The sequence below is a fragment of the Xiphophorus couchianus genome, chromosome 13, assembly GCF_001444195.1.
Source record: "Xiphophorus couchianus chromosome 13, X_couchianus-1.0, whole genome shotgun sequence".
Lineage (NCBI taxonomy): Eukaryota > Metazoa > Chordata > Actinopteri > Cyprinodontiformes > Poeciliidae > Xiphophorus > Xiphophorus couchianus.
The window spans coordinates 531,277-544,629 of record NC_040240.1 but is presented as its reverse complement, the minus strand read 5'-3'; the positions used below and the strand labels follow the sequence as shown (position 1 = coordinate 544,629).

General features: G+C 42.4%; 1 protein-coding gene and 1 long non-coding RNA gene across 7 annotated transcripts in view; one reads left to right on the top strand and one right to left on the bottom strand.

Annotated features, from left to right (window-relative positions):
* LOC114155726 (uncharacterized) overlaps positions 1 to 13,353 on the bottom strand; it is a 274,038-nt gene that overhangs the window by 254,283 nt on the left and 6,402 nt on the right. The gene's annotated exons all lie outside the window — the stretch shown is intronic.
* On the top strand, positions 11,863 to 12,357 carry LOC114155733 (uncharacterized). Its single transcript, XR_003597819.1, has 2 exons — positions 11,863 to 12,168; positions 12,236 to 12,357. It is a non-coding gene; the product is annotated as an uncharacterized LOC114155733 (long non-coding RNA).

The following is a 13,353-nucleotide window of genomic DNA, read 5'->3' as shown; positions in this document are numbered from 1 at the left end:
GGACGCTCACTGACCTGCAGTGGAAAGGCCAGGTAAACAGGGGGCTAAACTGAATAGAGGTTTGGTCGAGGTTTGAAACTGGCGAAGATTGTCCACAACCCTGCAGTGTCTTTAGGAGCTGAACAAGTTTGCAGATTTAGCAAAATGACAAATAAATGTATTGTTTTTGTTTTTATTGTTTTTGGTTTTTTGTTGTGTTTTCATGTGGAGAAACTTTGTGCAAGAAAGAACTCGTGTAGCACTACTCATGGAATGAGAGTAGGGATTCAAGTGTGTATTCCACCTCGTTCTAATACTATTGTTTCAGTCTCCTGGGCAAGTTTAACATCAGCAAAAAAGAACAAAGGGATAAATTACAGGGACAATATTTGGTATATGACAAATGATATCTCTAATACCGGTTGGAAAACTTTAGTAGCTGACGAGGGTAATAGATGGACAAAGACTTGGGGTACTACAACTTATGCACAATATCACAAAAAACTACTGACTATTTCACGCACAGATGAAGGAGTACAGATAGTTATAAACACGATCAAATATCCTTTAATTCCTCCTAGTTTTAAAGGAAAAACAGATATAACGTGCTGGGGATTTTATTTATGGGCTCACACATCAGGGGCTGATCCAAAATTTTTAATAATCTTTTGTGAAGAATCTAAGGAAGAAGGGGGAAGTGATACTTCTCCATGGACAGTAGGAGTGAAAGTGAAAGAGGTAAAAACTGTTGATGACTGGTTCAGAGTTGCCACAGGTGTGTCAGGTAATAATAATAACTGGTTATTAATGGTAGAACAGGCTGCAAAAATGACTAAAAAAGATTGTGTAGTCTGTATGGAACCACGGCCTCTACTTCGTGTGACTCCAGCGATAATCACAAAACAATGTTTGTTAGAAGTAATGACTAAAACAAATCTAAAAGGCACCTGTGTGATTTATGATGCAATATTTCCCCTTGCTGCAGTAGATGAAAAGAAACCTTTATTTTCTAAGAAAATAGCTCCAGCTAACTTCACATGTGTAAATATAACAGGAACTGGGAAAAGAATAGGGAATCTTACTAAAACTATGTGTACTACTGTAATTACTGTAAACGATGATTTTAACCCTATTTCTCGCGCAGATGTATGGTGGTGGTGTGGTGATGACAGACTTTTTGATAGATTACCTCGAAAAGTAACAGGGTTTTGTGCTTTAGTTTCTCTGTTATTACCTGTATATGTCTATCCTACATCTGCTGAAGATCTAATACTCTCTTTGTCTAGTGTTTTGTTTGAGAAGAAGCAACACTTACAGAAACGTGAAGAGACATGGAAAACTACAGATACTGAACCGACATACATCGATGCCATCGGAGTCCCTCGTGGAGTGCCTGATGAATATAAATTAGTTGATCAGGTTGGGGCTGGTTTTGAATCTACAATTTGTTGGTGGTGCACAATAAACAAAAACGTAGACAGAATAAATTACATCCATTACAATGTACAAAGACTGGGCAACTGGACACAGGCTGGTTTCGAGGCAGTCCATGAACAGCTGGCTGCAACTTCACTGATGGCTTTTCAGAACCGCATAGCTCTTGACATGCTGCTGGCTGAGAAAGGAGGGGTGTGCATGATTTTTGGAGAAAGATGTTGCACATTTTTACCAAATAATACAGCGGCTGATGGGAGCTTGACGAAGGCCATTACAGGGCTCCGTACCCTTAATGGCAAAATGAAGGAACACTCTGGAGTGGATACTTCCATGTGGGATGCATGGATGGATGCCTTTGGGAAGTATAGAAACCTTGTGTCCTCTGTCTTAGTATCAATTGCAGTTTTTGCTGCAATTTTGACCTTGTGTGGATGTTGTTTTGTTCCGTGCCTGCGTTCTTTGTTTAACCGTCTCATTACCACAGCGATTTCACCCATGGAGGACCAGATGGCACAGATGTATCCTTTGTTAGAGAAAAAATCTGATGTTGACAAAGAATACTCTGATGAGGATTCTTCTGATAGGTATCCAGATCCTAGCTTTTGGACTGGGTATGGCCCCTGAGTGTAAACATGTTTGCTTTCCAAAAAATGAACTCCCAGTTGAAAATCATTTGAAGTGACTGTTTTGGAGGGATAAGAGATGTGGAACAGATATTTGATAAACAGGGGGTAAATGTTGGATAAATTGTATTTTTAGTAATTATCAAATATTCGTTGTATTATGTAGCCTTGTAGTTACATTTAGATAATGTTTCTGTGTGTTCATTAATTCTGATTTCTTCCTAATCCCTCCTTGGAAGAGGGAGGTGACAGATATTCTCAGCAGGACTCCCTGTGAAATGGAGGTGTTAGTTGTTCCTGGCTGAGTTTTACAACCCTAGAGGAAACTCTGCTTTGTTCTTTGTGCTACAAAGCCGTTGCTTTGAAGCTATACAACGTGTCCCTTTCGACGCCGTGCTTGGAGGCTTTGAAGATATACAACGTGTCCCATTCGACGCCGTGCCTGGAGCAAGAAGGATTTAGATTGTAGATAACATGTGTTTAGTTAGTGATTGTTATTTAGCACTGCAACTAAAATGCTTTGACCCCACCCTTTTAGAGTTGCAGTGCTCTCTGTGATAGGGTTCCTAAAATCAATAAAACAGAGGAGCGGGAGATGTGTTTTTCAGAGCGGTAGGAGATTTGTAACTGAAAGCACATCTCTGTCCGTTCTCCTCGCGAGAAACAAAGAATCTAACTCTCTTGTTTTTCCTGTGTTTGTTTAAATTGTCTTTAATAGGTATTTAGACCTGACAGAAATAATAAGCAGGCAGATTCCGGACAAGAGATGAAACTTAGAAGCGTCAGATGAGACATAAGCTTGAAAAATATCAGAATACAAGACAGTTTGCTTGTTGGCAGAGAAGTAAGTAAAGCTTCTGAGACCAAGAAAATATAGACAAGCTCAAACGACTTAAGAAAAGTGATCACTTTGTTAACGATCTGATGAAATAGCACCTGCCAGACCATTTAGGTCTTCTGGTTTGCTCTGTACTTCATCTTCAGAATGAAACATGAAGCAGAAATCAGTCACTGTGCATCATGAATCTGGAAAAAAACTGCCATAAATGAAATATCAAAACACATTATTTTAAATTGAGGGCAAACTACCTTCTGTTTAAGGTTGCCTTTCATTAGTAGTGAATAGAACACTGAGCAAATTTGATGTGTATCGATGATGGAATGACAAACAAGAATTAATCACTTGTTTAACCAGGGCCATCCAGAGACCTATGGGAGAGGCAGGGGCTCAAATTTAAAAAAGGGGCACATTGAACAAAAACTCTGTACAACAACATAGCAACAACCCATATTAATCAAGAATCTAATTGGATCCTACTATATCATTGCCATCATGCAGGGAAATGCAAAGCAAATCTAGTCTATATTTTCCTCAACAGGTATAAAGTTTCTGTTTCTGCTGCTGACAGTCCTGGAGGGCTGAGCTGATCTGAGACTGTAGCTGTTAAGCAGACCAGAGGAGAGAAGGTCTCTGGTTATAAAGTTATGAAATAAGCTAATTTGCTGCCATTTTACTAATTAAGCCCTAATAATATCTATTTAACCTCTAGAACAACCTGATTTATAGATCAAAAAACTCAAAGGGGTTAACTCTATATAATAGTTTGATATTAGCACCTCTGAGACCTAGAATTATAAGACTGAGATATCAAGGCAAAGAAAACTCAGTAGCTGCTGGTAGGGGCCATTCAGGGGCCTCCAGACACTCAGGGGCCCCTAGAAATGGTGTAATTGTAACACAGACCATAGAGCTAAACCTGTAGCATATTTTATAGAGAATGACAATGTTATTACATTTTATCTAATGCATTCAGCTGAGAAAAATAAATAGTGCATTTAGGATTTAATTAGGAAGTTTACTTTGTAAAAGTTTAAAGAATCATCTTGATAGTTTGATTGTTGTGTTACCATGGCTACAATATGGTGTAATCTTTGTGTTTGAATTGGGTTTGTTCACAAATACATCACAGCAAATAACCAATAATCAGTGATTGATTTTAAACTCTGCCAATAAACCTGGTCTCACTCTCACAGATTCACCTTATCTATATTTAAACATGTTAGCGATGCTGAAGTTCTTAGTAAGACGGGTTCCGGAGGGATGGGGGTTCTGTCTAAGGCCCCATATTACCTTGGGCCGGCCCTGGAGGAACAGCTGCTGCGATGTGCATCTCTGGAATCTACCTGGAATCTACCTTTAATCCCCCGGTGGCCCCTATGTCAGTCCCCCGATGCTTTGGGGACGTTTTGGTTCATTTCATTGTGGCATGTTTGGTTTTTTGCTGCGGTTCTAATTATTGCTACAATATTTTCTCTGATGTTTATTTTGTGAACTCTAAATGCTCTGGGCCGAATCTTCCTTTAACACTTGAGGTTCTGCAATAATTTTTATTTACAGCCCAGAACCTCCAGCCCAGATCCCGTCAGCAGCGGCTTTAAACCGCCTGGTAGAAACGTTAAGGAGAAGCAGAGCGAACAGTCAGCAGGTGGTACAACCCGGTACCAGGTGGTACCAGATGGTACCGGGGCTTTGATCTGCGTTGCGATTCGCGGTGACAGTCGGTACCATGTCTCATATCAGGATGTCTGATATAAAGACAGATATTCTTTATATCTGTCGGTGGACCGACTTAGACTGCCTGTAGTGAACCGGGCCTTTAGCAGAATGATGAAGTTAAAGTCAAAAGTTTTTTCTGCAGCCGAAACATTTCTGTGTTTAGTGGTGAGGCGAGTTTTTTCCCCACTATTGCAAGGACGATTATAAAAGTATAAATAGAAACAGTTTTTCTAACGTCAGCATCAGACCTACGTTTTTATTCACAAATCAGTGTATGAAAAAATATTCTTGCCCTTAATTGGATAGTTAAAGGACACAGATCCGCCCCCTCCTCCTCACCATGGACCCGGAGTCTGAACAACATGGAGGCTCTGAGAGTCATTATTAGACTGAGGGCAACCAGACTAGTTTATTTTTACTAAATTATTATATTTAGCTACATATTATTGCTGAGGGGCACAAACAGGCCTTCTGACATACAGATTAAAAAAAAACTCCCCTGGAGTTTCTTCCTCCCACATTCCAGCTGCCGTTTCCATGGAGATGCTAATTTTATGGCCCTTTTATAGGCGCCTGCTTGTCTCGATCGGGCCATCTCAAAGGGTCACACAAAGCCTGTTTTTCCAATAAGAGTGCTTAATATTCCTTTACACATGTTGTAAGTATTTTAGCACTTAAATAATCATTTTCCTTAACACTAACAAGAGATAACTGTGTCAATTATCATTACATATAGGTGAGGTATAGCATCAAACCACATATCCCAGTGAGATAATTAGCTCATTTAACACTGGTGTACCTACATGTGCAAAATTAAGCTTTACATGCCATAGTCTAGGAAAGAAATTACTCAGGGGCATTTATGACGACCAGGCAGGACACTAACTGAACTCTATCAGGTATGAAAAACATACAGCAAAACATGTTCTTTTAGATAAATCATTTGCTCTTCAGTTAAATTTTCTTTGAAGTTTGAACAACTGAACAGTAATAAAGAAAACAGACACATGTGGCCTTGTTGAATAGTTTTAGCTAACTTCGCAGGACACTAGAATAGCTGGAACCTTAAACTGAGTCCATGGTCCTACTTGGAACTATCCATGTGCCATACCGGTCCGGTGCTCTGCGCCGACGCCTAGACCGTCAAACCAGCGGGCCCAGAGGAGGTGAATATCCCACCGCACCCCCACCATCCTCATGGTTGACATGGGAAGGGGAGGATGGTACAAACACACCTGGATTGGGATGTGTTTGTGCAGTTGAGGTAGGCAGCAGGAAACAGCCAGCTCCCCCACTGGTTGCATCAGAGAACAAGCCCTGCAGATCCAGGTCACAGTCTGCTGAGTCCTCCTCTAAGATTGGTGGTGGATTCTCGGTAGGTTCCCAGCATTGACTTTGGTCCAAGACCCATGTGTTGTCCAGGGGCTTCAGGCTGCGGTAGTGCTTTAGCTGGTCACAGTGGACAACTTTCACCTTGGACCCTGGGGTCTTTTGAATCTGGTAAACAAGGTCATCTAGTTGGCCCAGGACGAAGTGTGGTCCTTCATATGATGGGAGGAACTTTTTGACTTTGTTCTTTGACATGAGGTGTCCTTTTAATGAGATACCAAACAGGGTCTCCAACTTTATACTGTGTGTGGCAGCAGTTCTTGTCATACTGTCTCTTTGCAAGTGTGACTGAGTCCCCCAGGGCGATTTGATGAGCCAGCTCCAACCGTTCCCGCATCTGCTGCACATACTCTGGAACAGTGGGTTGGTGTTCCGGATCAGGAGGCAAACCTGCGACAAGGTCCACTGGTTCACTTACTTCTCAGCCCAACATCATAAAGTTTGGAGAGAAGCCTGTAGCATTATGTTTGGTTGCCCTGTATGCCACAACAGCATAAGGTCCCATCAGGTCCCAATTCCAATGGCAGTGTGCTGTCCCAATCCACCCTCTTTTGGAGGGTGGTGTTGAAACGCTCTACCTGACTGTCTGACTGCAGCCTGAATGATGTTGTGTGAGTCTTGTCTATCCCAAACAAGCTGCACATCCCTTGGAACACCTCAGACTCAAAATTGCATCCCTGGTCACTGTGTAGCTCTTGAGAGATTCCATAGCGGCACACCCACTCATTAGTAACGATACCGTCAACTGTGACAGCTCGCTCATTTGGAATAGAAAATGCTTCAGTCCAGTTTGTGAAGTAATGTTGTATCAAAAGCACATAGCGGTGTCCATGCTCAGTCTAATTTAGTGGTCCCATAATATCCAGTGCAATGCACTCCATAGGAGCTCCTACCTGGACTGTTCCCATAGGAGCTTGCAGTGTCTTCTGGGGTCGAGCCCTTGATGCACAGCTGGCACAGGTTTTACACCAGAGGGCAATATCCTCCCTCATGTGGTACCAGTAGTATCGGGTTCTTAATCTGGTCAGGGTCTGCTCTACACCAAAATGTCCACCAACTGACCGCTCATGCATCTGTCTCATTACGTCAAGTTGTAGTTTACGTGGCAGCACAATTTGTAGAAATGGTAGAATTTGGTAGAATTGGATGTCATCAAGGCAATAGAACCGATAGACCAAGGGGGACGTTTATCACTGGCCTTTGTCCAGCTGCATATGGGTGCAATGTCCACATCAACATCCTGGGCCTGGCTCAGGTCCCTCATGGTCCAGCCATGAAACAAAGAAGCCGTGTCAAGAGTCTTAGCCACATATATTTTCTCAGTCAATTTCACAGTGCATCCATCAGCTTGAACATTGTGATGCACTTTGTATCAGTGGAAATGTTTTGGTCTAAAGTCTCTGTATCTGATGTGAGGGTGTTTTGACTGACCCCCACTGGACAAACCGCTGTGGTGGGAGCTCAACTCACACTGGACAGCCTGATGGGGTGATGGTTTTGGGTGATGTGGAGAGGTTCTGCACTTTACATGGCAGGACTAGTGACAGGGTCTCCTGGAGAGACTGTCAGCATTGGTGTGCTGTCGACGGATAATCTCAAACTGATATTCAGCTAGCTTCTCAAGCCATCGAGCTAACTGTTCTTCTGGCTCTCTCATTTTGGTCAGCCAGCGCAGCTGCACCTTAAAGGGCCAGCCGAGGAGATACTAACAAAAATGGGATGTGAAATCCACTATGGCCAGAAGTTCACGTCTTGTTGTGCAGTAGTTTTGTTCAGGCTTTGCCAACTTGCGACTGCCATAAGCCAACACTGGTTCCACACCCTCCTGCATTTGCAACAGTACAGCACCGATGCCAGTGTCACTCACATCAGTTTCAAGTATCATTTCACTGCAGTCCAGGGGATAGCCGAGAATGGGGGCTGAGATGAGGCGACACTTTAACTTGTTGAAAACAGCCTGGTGCTCAGCATGCCACTGAAAACGAGCATTTTTCTTAGTTAGATTATGAAGGGGTTCAGCAATAGATGCAAAGTCTTTTACAAATCAGCAATAGTATGAGGCCGATGAAGAGTCAGACCTCCTGGATGGACAATGGTGTGGGCCACATTTGGACTTTGCTGGGGTCCATAGCTACACCATGTTCGGACACTATGTGACCTAGGCAGGCCACCTGGTGGTGGAAAAGGCAGCATTTGGCAGGTTTTAATTTCAGGTTAGCTTGTTGGAGTCTGTAAAACACCTGGCTAAGCCGCTGCAGCATCTCTGACACATTTCTCGCCAACACGATGATGTCGTCCAGGTAGACTAGACAGGTCTCCCACTGCATGCCAGCTAGGACGTGGTCCATCAGCCACTGGAATGTCGCCAGGGTGTTGCATAATCCAAACGGCATGGCATTCCACTCAAAGAGACCTGTCCTGGTGTAGAATGCGGTGAGACACAGGGAGGCCGCATGGCTTTGGCTGGCCAGAGGAGACCAGCCATGGATCCTTCTTTAATGATTACAGCTTCATTGCTAGGATTAAAGAGGTGAAGGGGGACAGTTTTGGACGTCTGGGGATGAACTAAGACTCTGGCGAGGAGTACTTTGTGTTTCTCAATAAAACCTTTGGTGGGGCTAAGTATCATGTCACTGCAGGCTGCCCCACTTAGACGCACGCTGCCCCTCACAACATACTCCTGTCCTGGTTCCACCACCACAGTTCTGGATATTTTCACTGCATGCGACTTCAGGTTAGATTCAAGTTGGTAGTAGAGCACTTCTTCACCAAACAAGATGATGCGGTGTCTGCCAAAGTCAAGACGGGCTTCAGGTTGTGTGAGGAAGGGATGCCCCAGTAGCACCCCCAGTAAAGTGTCAAAAATTGATGAATGCAGCTGAGGTCTCATGTCAGGGTGGATGGAATTATAGTACTGCAACGACAGCACATTTCTCCGCGCTCCACTATCCAACACAGCACACACTTTCACTTCATAGATTTGCATGTGGATACTCATTTCTTGGCTTTGGCCTTTCAGGTGGAGCACAGTGGGTTCTTGGGTGTCACAGAAGGAGCAGCTAGATGTCAAAGCTTTGGTGGTCTTGTGGGGAGAGGAGCACTGCTTTTGGATATGACCCCAACCTTGACAGTCATGGCAGCGGACTCTCCCTTTTGTAGAATATTTGGGGTTATTAAAGGCTGAGGATTTGTGTGTCGCAAACCGATTTGGCGAAGAGCTGGTTACAGGTGTAGTTTTGATAACACTTTCATGTTTGCTCTAATAGCTTCTGAACTATTTCTGCATCACCCAGACCATTTGTGAAAACTTCAACAGCAATAGAGTCCTGTTCAACTTCTGCTCTGTCACCATAAGCCACCGCCACTTTCCCATAAATATTATCTCTGAATGCATGCAGGTCCTCTCCATGTTTTTGTACTCGCTACCTCAGTTCTACTGCAACCGCAGCTGCATGATCAGAAGATGGACCGTATGCAGTTTCCAGTTTGCCCACCAGGCGGCGGTAGTCCCACTTGGAAGAGCGAGGATTTCTGTGGACAATGGGCCCTGATGCACCAACTAGGCAGAATTTCAGCTGCACTGTCATTGTCTTTTCGGACCAATAGTTCGCTTTGGTGCAGCTTTCAAACCTGTTCAGAAATTCTTTCCATGGTGTGGTACCGTCGTATTGGCCCGGATGTAGAGTGGGGACCCTCTCTCTAGGATCTCCATCTTCCTCACTGTTGGATAAGGGCTACTGCAACATAAAATGGGTTTTATTTGCTTTAATTGGGGCTGGGATCATTTGCCTGTAGCTTATAGTTTCATCCAGGTTATGGGAAGAGGTACATTGCACGGCGGGAAGTACCACCGGGTGAAATGAAATTGCTGTGTACAAAGCTTTGTATATGAGCAGAAGCAAATGGGTTGCAGTCCGAATAATTATCTTTTATTTGAAACATGGGGACTGGATAGTAATGTATGCTGTCGTCTGCATTCCCCACATGGCCATAAACTTGACATTCAGGATCAACGAATGGGTTTGTAGAGCTAACCTGTGACTGAGTTTGCAGCACACCGTGGTGTGCTGCAAACATGTCCCCTCCTTTAGCGTGTGAGCTAAAACAGCGTTCATCATACAGAAAAGGGTTGTTGTGGAGGTTCCTCCATCATTTCCCCAGTGTTAGTATTTATTTCAATGTTTTCACACAATATATTTATAATTTCACTCTTTTTGTGTTTATTGCATTAGGTGGTTTACTATTATGGGTGCACACATTTAGTAAACTCCTTTTGTTTATTTGAATTATTAACTATTTTGTTTTGCTGAGTTTGAAGGACTGGTTGAGTGAGAGGACTGGTTGAAAGGCAAACCAGGAAGTGGAACAAACCATCAGGCTGGTGGAAACAGGGGACTTGATGTTAAAGGACCTGCCTCTCTCTCTATTAATAGCATAACTCCTTAAACAATTTTGGTATTAGGTTGTTTTGTTTTTATAGTTGTTTTGTAGTCAAAATGTGTTGGTTTGAATTACTTATTTAGTGTATGTTTATGCATTGTTTGTTTTTGTCTCATTTCTCACCCCTCCTCGTTTGTGTAGAATAGCCTTTGTGTATAAATTCCCCTGTGTGTTCATTAGTGATGGCTAAATGAGGCGTCATGTATCGTTTCGACCCATAGCAAAACTGTATTGATACTGTGTCGATGCTGCATCACTGAATACTGACACCTGCTGGACATTAAAAATCTCTACAGGCAACGTAGTTAGACTGATTTAATGACCTAGTCTATACAAAAGATTTAAGTCATTGTATTTTATTGTATATTATATATTGTATTATTTCATATCTCCAGTTAAATTCAAAATATATTTGATATTCTTTGATACAGTCAATAAATAATGTGAACATGTACCAAGTGATGAAAATGAAAGTGAACATGTTGGAATGAGGATGCTTGTGGACTTTGTTTTTGGTTTTTTTTCCCCCACAAATTTTTATTCAAAAAAATAAGTTTTTCCAACATTTTGTAATTTAGTCTGTTCTGTTTTTTTGACACAACTCCTGCTGTAAAAAAATTAAGTAAACAATACATTTATATGAAATAATTTATAAGAGGCAACTGAGTAATTTGTAGAATGGCTGTATACCTGAATTTATCCTAGTTGTATCTGGGACTTCATTCTCATGCTTTGCCCTGTAATGCCTCAGCATTGAGGAGGTGAATTTATTTAAATAAGACATTTCTGTCAAACATATGCGACACTTAACCTGCAGAACATTATATGAAAGTAAAGTAAGACTCAATTTCAGCTGAATTTGGATTCAGATAGATGAAGTACAAACTGAAAAGAACCGGATGAAACAACGAAATGAAAACAAATACCTTGTTTTCCGATGTAAGATCAAAATGGTCCCACACTGCGGAAAACTTTCGTTTGCCGTGAGGTTCCATAGTTGACGCCGTACAGTAAAAGATAAAGAATCTTTTTGGCAAATGCATCCTGTTGACAGATTCGCTTACTTATAAACACAGTTTGGCGCGTCAACGTCATTTCAAAACAGTTCCTGTATCGGTCACGTGACTTGCTGAAATCAATACGCGCACCGACACGGGTTTTGGTCTATGGGCTTGACACATGCGCCGACGCATCAGTGTTGCCGGACCCATCACTAGTGTTCATTGTGTGAGGTCAGTTGTTGGTTTGTTATCCTGAGTTAGGTGTGCCTTAGTTGATTTCTTTTGGGCCCATTTTGTTATATTTTTGAGATTTGTTGTTGAAAGGCTTTTGTTAAGACTTTTGGAAAAATAAATAGAAAATAATTTTTTATATATGCCTTTGTCCTTGTACCTTACTGGTTGGACCGTAACAGTTGTAATGTTCACATTTCCCCACTGTAACGGATAGTAGACTAAAGTAAATTAAGAATTTTCTAAATTAAGTATGACGCAGATTGTTTATGGATGTTTGTCTGTTTTGATTAGCATTTTTGTTGGGTTTTTTTTGTTTTGTTTTGTTTGATGGTATTTGTACTTTGTAATGTTTTGGGGGGGGGTTTGTTGTACCTCTTGGGCTGCCGTAACTAATGAGGCCAGGCCCTTTAAAAGCTGGTAGAATCGTCGTGTCAATCAATGACTTGAACTGTCAAGCTGAGTAGCATGAATAAATCAACACTTAGTGTTCCCCAGTGAAAGCAGTGAGGTACGTTTTGTTTTGTTGTTTGTATTGTAAGTTTATGTTTGTATTCTAATATTTGCATATATTTTAGTTTTCACGGTGACTAAGGTGACTGTGGTGACTGTGGTGATTCTGAATCACCCGAAGAAAATAAAAACACTAAATTCACCCGTCGAGACTGGCTGGTTAATTCAACTGCTGGGGAGCTGCTACTCCCACCGTCACATCTTTGGTAGCCTTTCTACACTCTGCACCCTCGGAAGACATATCCAATGTCATAAACGGGTTGGAATAATCACTTTCAAGCCCATAATTTTCCTGGGGCTGGAGGGCGGCGGCGTCCATCTTGCGGTTGCTAAGCAATGGGCTAATGTGCAGTCTCTTGGCTTTTTTGCTAGCCGCTATTATCTCTCTTGCTCGGTGCTCACCACTCATCCAGCAAGGCAAAGAGGTCCCTTCGTGGTCACCAGTGTTAACCGTTCCTGCTCAGTCCTTTGACCATGGTCAGAAGACACAGGGGAGATCTTCCTCCAGGGCTGAAGTCTCCACTTCGGGGTTAATGTTAGAAATATTTAGTATATGTAATCTTAAGTTTGCTGTGTTTGTTGTGTGAAGTTGTTTTGTTATGCAACAGCTCCTATTGTTCTGTGAGATCATCAGTTCCTGCATTGTAGCTACAAACAGGAACTGAACTCAACCGCCTGCAGAAGGAAGCAAACAGGAACTGAACTCTGCACTTTGAACTCTGCACTATGTCAGCCCATAGGTGCAACACGCCTGTGACTCAAGAGAACAGAAGAAGCAGCAATGCTACATGATTAACTCAAGATAACAGAATAAGCTACGTATGTAACTAGGGACAATTAGGGAAATAAAAAGAAAGGGTGTGGTAGCACGTGCTTCAGAATGGTGGGAGATTGTAACTGAAGCATGCTCCTGTCTGTTCTCCTTGCTGCAAGTAAATCTAAAACTCTCTTGTCTTTCTCCTATTTGTGTGGTATTCGAATGTTTTAGGTTGTTTGAAACTGAACGAATGTTTTAGGTTGTTTGAAACTGAAAGGTAACTCCCTCACTTGCCCTGAACATAGACCACGTGGTGGTACGGAGGTGGTTGGAGATTAACTTTAATAGCTCCGGCTAACAGGTGAAGACTCCACAGACTTTTCTTAATAGCCGCTGCTCCGGTCGTCGTCCACACTCTTTCTGCCA